This window comes from Cervus canadensis, chromosome 31 (genome assembly GCF_019320065.1).
Source record: "Cervus canadensis isolate Bull #8, Minnesota chromosome 31, ASM1932006v1, whole genome shotgun sequence".
NCBI lineage: Eukaryota > Metazoa > Chordata > Mammalia > Artiodactyla > Cervidae > Cervus > Cervus canadensis.
In genome coordinates, this window is record NC_057416.1 from 299,831 (window position 1) to 305,136 (window position 5,306).

The 5,306-nt window shown below is 33.9% G+C and overlaps 1 pseudogene; it reads right to left on the bottom strand.

The window, feature by feature from the left end:
• Nucleotides 1–3,961: 3,961 nt before the first annotated feature.
• On the bottom strand, nt 3,962–5,002 carry LOC122432267 (annotated as a pseudogene).
• Between the last annotated feature and the right edge of the window lie 304 nt (nt 5,003–5,306).

Below are 5,306 nucleotides of genomic sequence, written 5' to 3' on the forward strand. Positions count from 1 at the left end.
ACTTTCTGATTCTCTGCAATCTATATGTTCTTGACTTAAATGAAAGATATTTTCTCTGTTTATAATTTAGTGATTCTATAGTAGTTTTGGGGTCATTGATTGTGTTACATACAGCCTTAATAAAGCTCTGGCTTTGCATGTTTCTTATGAGAATTCCACCTACTATACAGATACTGAGGCACAAAATATATCATCATCATTTTCTGAAATTATAAGTGGATTCACTTCATATACTTATCAATATTAATGGCCTAAATATTTAGCACATATTGAAGAAATCCAGCAATAAAGTTCCATTTATTCTTTGGTGAAAGAAATATAACACACTTTAGATCTTCTAACCAGAAAGAAATTTGAATGGTGAATTAAATACTTTCAGATTATCGGAATGAGAAGAATTCACATCTGGATACAGCAGTGAATGTGGTCTCATCAAAGATTCTTCACATATGCTATGATATAGGGATATGGAAAGTGGATCCAGGATGAAAGAGCTATGCAAAGTTCTTGTTTTTCCTGTCCCAAGTTATAAGGATAATTATCTTTATGCTTTTTAAAGTGAATCATTTTCACCATTTGGGCTTCCCAAGTGGCTCAGTGGTAAAGAACCTGCTGGCTTGGGAAGATCCCCTGGAGGAGGAAATGGCAACCTATTCCAGTATTATTGCTGTGATAACTTCATGGACAACAGAATATAGTCTACGAGGTGGCAAAGAGTCAGACATGACTGAGCAGCTGAGCACACTTTCACATTTACATATTTAACCCACATAGGATATACATTTTCAAGTACAGTGTGAAGAGGAAATACCCATTCTTTTCTGATCAACTGGTAAAGAAACCTGCCTGCAATGAGGGAGACCTGGGTTTGATCCCTGGGTTGGGAAGATCCTCTGGAGGAAGGAAAGGCTACCCCCTCTGATATTCTGGCCTGCAGAATTCCATGGACTGTATTGCCCATGGGCTCGCAAAGAGTCAGACACGACTGAGCTACTTTCACTTTCACTTTTTTGATTAGAAGGATAGATGAATTTTCCCAGTACATGTACAGAATAATCATTCTGTTTCCCACTAACCTGCAGTACTACTCCTTTGATATATTAAAATCTATATATTTACTATTCTTTTTCTTAACTTTCTCTTAGTGTATGTATCCATGAAACATAACATGTGCTTGCTAAGTCGCTCAGTTGTTTCATGCTTTTGTGACCCCATGGACTGCAGCCTGCCAGGCTCTTATATCAGTGGGATTTCCCAGACAAGAATACTGGAGCAAATTGCCATTTCCTACTCCAGAGGATCTTCTTGACCCAGGAACTGAAACTTTCACTTATATGTCCTGCACTGACTCCACTAGTACTATCTGGGAAGCTCATGTTGGCTATAGTTTATTAAACTATATTGTACCCTTGACTTTTTTTTTTTATTCTTCCTTTTTTGTCTGCATCATAGAGCAAGCAGGATCTTAGTTCTTTAACCAGGGGTAGAATCCATGCCCTATGCTTTGGAAGTGTGGACTGTTAACCACTTCAACAGAGTATATATGTATAAAGTCATCACACTGTAATCTGAAATATACATTTTAATTTGTCAATTATACCCCAATAAAGCTATGAGGGAAAGTTTACATGCCATATGATTGAATTTGACATTCTGGAAAATGACAAAACTAAAGGAAAGGAAATGGACTTGGAAATGAAGACAGGAGGTGATTACAAAGTTCATGGAGAAATACTACTGATGATGAAACATTCTGAATATTGAATGTGACAGTGACTACATGACTTGTGTATCAAAATTTATAGAACTTAGATTTTTTTTTAAATGATGGATGTACTGTGAAGATCACATGCTATTAAAAAGCTTAAAAAACAGATGTCATACATCGAAAGTACAGATGCTTGGAAAATGTGATAGAAGACATAATCCAGTTTAAAACAGTGGCATACAAATTCAAAAATCTAAAGTTGCAAACTAGAAATATAGGGAGACTTGAACATAAAGGAAGACCTCTAAGTGGAAGAACTATGTAGTTTGTGTATAAAAATTATGAATTCTCTGAAGATACAAATTCTTTCCCAGTCAAATCTATTCAAAATACTAAGTACAGTTTTAACTGGAAAGGCATATTGAAATTTAATTTTAAAGTATGAATATGTAAGAATAAGCATAGCTCTGATAAGGAATACTAAATAAAGGAGTCCTAGACTTATGAGATATAAAGTTTATTTTAAATAATATATAATTATATTCTGTGTTAAATTACACATGAAAAAAGAGATCAAGTGAACATAATGGCAGCCTGAGTTTGATCCAAACACATGCCATATTTTTGATTGCATAGTTTGAATACCAAAGCTATGGGGAGAAATAAATATCCTTATAAAAAACTGGAAATCTAGAGTAATAATTGAAATGTGATCCCTACTTAACACTTCACATCAAATGATGTGTAGATGGTTTCAAATTTTAAATATAAAACATAAAATAGCAAAAATACTTAAAAAGTTAAATGTGGAGAAGAATATTTTGGTTACATTAAATTTTAAATGTTCTGCACAGTATAAAAATAAGAAAAACAAATTACAAGCTAGAAAAATAATAATTCCACATACAAAGTAAATGAGATTTTTTTTTAGTATATAATTAAATGCCGTTCAGTATAGATAAAGATGAACAATCAACTAAAACATATAAAATTTCTTAATAGGCAATTTGTGAGAAAAGAATATAAATCATTTTAAACCTATGAATAGATGCTCAAATTCAACTTTATTTATTTATTTGTAATTAAAGTATACAAGTAGAATTATTTATTTAATCAGACTTTCATACAACATAAATCTTTACCAAGCACTGAATTTTGGAATGTGTCAAAAGGGTATTTTCCAAACTTAGGGGAGTAAAAGACTGAGGAAAAGATGAATGGGACTGGATGCATCAATGTTAGTGTATCTTTATATCACAGTTAAGCAGTATGAAGAAAAAATTATTTAGTTTTATAGACTTGTATGGAGGCTCCTTGGTGGCTCAGATGGTAAAGAATCTGCCTGCAATGTGGAGACCTGGGTTCAATCCTTAGGTTGGGAAGATCCCCTGGAAAGGCAACCCACTCCAGTATTCTTGCCTGGAGTATTCCATGAAGAGAGGAGCCTGGCCGGCTACAGTCAGTAGGGTGGCACAGAGACAGACGCAACTGAATGGACTTAGCACACACACTTGCATGTAAAGATCTTCAGGAGGTTGAGAAGTAAAAAGAAAAATGTATACACAGAATATTTTCATATATTTTTTGTTACTATTTAACAATGTTAGTTACAAAAATAGTAGCAAAAATATGTGAAAATATACTTACTTTTGAAAAGATTATTACTTAAAGAATTTTAGAAACAAAGTGAAATGACCACATCTGAAAAATCTGGGAGGCTCTGGTTTGGGGATGAGCAGGAGTTTTATTCAAGGTGCTGAATGTTGCATAAATTCTATTTCTATATGTACTCTTATCCAATATATTTTCAATATTTCACTTAAAAAAGTAATATTACACTAAAATGTAATATGTAACTCAAATGAAACTGAATAAGAAGACAGTTTATATATTTTTAACTAGTACAATAAAAGTATTGAAGATAAAACCAAAAACTAAGACTAAAATAAAGAATGAGAAAGAATTAAATAAGAATTTGAGTAAACAATGGTGTGTTTATAAAAATCTAATTCAGTAAAAAATGACATATTATTATTGACTCCCTACCATAAATACATTTTACATCTCTAGGTACAGTGTTAAAATAGATATTATAAAGTTCACATTCTAGCAGAGAAACTGTTAATAAACATATGGTAGATTCATGTTGATGTATAGTAGAAACCATCACAATATTAAAAAATAATTATCCTCTAATTAAAAATAAAAAATAGTAACACAAACATATAGCTCATATTTTAATTATACATTAAATCAGAGTAAAGATAAGTTTGCATCAGACTTATGAAAACTTTTACACTCCAAGATTATTGGCTCTAATGCTAAATTATTTTTGTCATGATAGATAATGCATTTATCTACTGCCTGATATGACATTTTTTTTCTCCAGAGCCTCTTCATAGCATTAGTCAGTTCAGAGTTTTTTAGACTATAGATTAGTGGGTTCAGCATAAGAGTTATAACTGCATAAAACACAGTCAAAGATTTATCAAGGGAAAGGTCTTATCAGGTCTTGCATTTACAAATATAGAGGGAACAAAGAAACAGACAACGACAATGATGTGGGAACCACAGGTCTGGAGGGCGTTCTGCCTCCCTTCCTGACTCAGGCTCTTCAGAGAGTGCAGGATAACTCTACAGGACATAAGTAAGAGCAGAAACACTATAGTGCAGATCTGTCCTCTATTGGCCACAACTAAGATGCCAATGACATAGGTGTCAGTACAGACCATTTCAGTACTGGTAACCTTTCAGTAAAGGTTGCATGTGACAGAGAAAGTGATCAATGACATTGGGACCACAGAATGGGAGCCCATAAATAGTGCTAAGTTGAATTACTGAGTGCAGAAAGCCTCCAACCCAGGACACCACCAGCAGAACAACACATACCCTCTGCCTCACTATGACCAAATAATGCAAGGGCTTGCAGATGGCCACATAGCGGTCATAGGTCATCACCAGCAGAAGAATGACCTCTGATCCACCTAAAAGATGCTCAGTAAAGAGCTGGATCATGCAAGATTCAAAGGATATGGTATTTTCCCCAAACATCAAGTCTGAAATTCATCTTGGGGAAACTGAAGAAGAAAAATCTATAAATGATAAGCTAGCAAGAAAAAAGTACATTGGTGAGTTAAGAGTCTTACCGACAGTTATAGTCACAACAATGAGCACATTACCCACCATGGTCAAAATGTAGAAGAACAAGAACATAACAGAAAGGACTTTCTGCTCCTTTGGATTCTGTGTGAGGCCCAGGAGGACAAAGTGAGTCACATTGTTCCTTGGTTCCATCCTGTCTCTACAGGAGCTGAGTTCACATAGTAGAAACAGTTTACCAGTGAGAAATTTTTAAATGCATAAGTTTCAAACCTTTTATCCATTCAATTAAAGTAATGTATATGGATTATTCGTGTCCAGTTGCCATAGATCTTGTGATTACCAAGTTGAATAAGGCATAGTTTCCTACCTTCAGTGAGACATGACAAGAGATCAGAAAATAATCAGACTCATATAATAAGTACTATTATGAGAATATTCACACAACCTAAGAGTTTCACTGTAGGACTACATCAATGAAACAGAAATCAGAGATAGC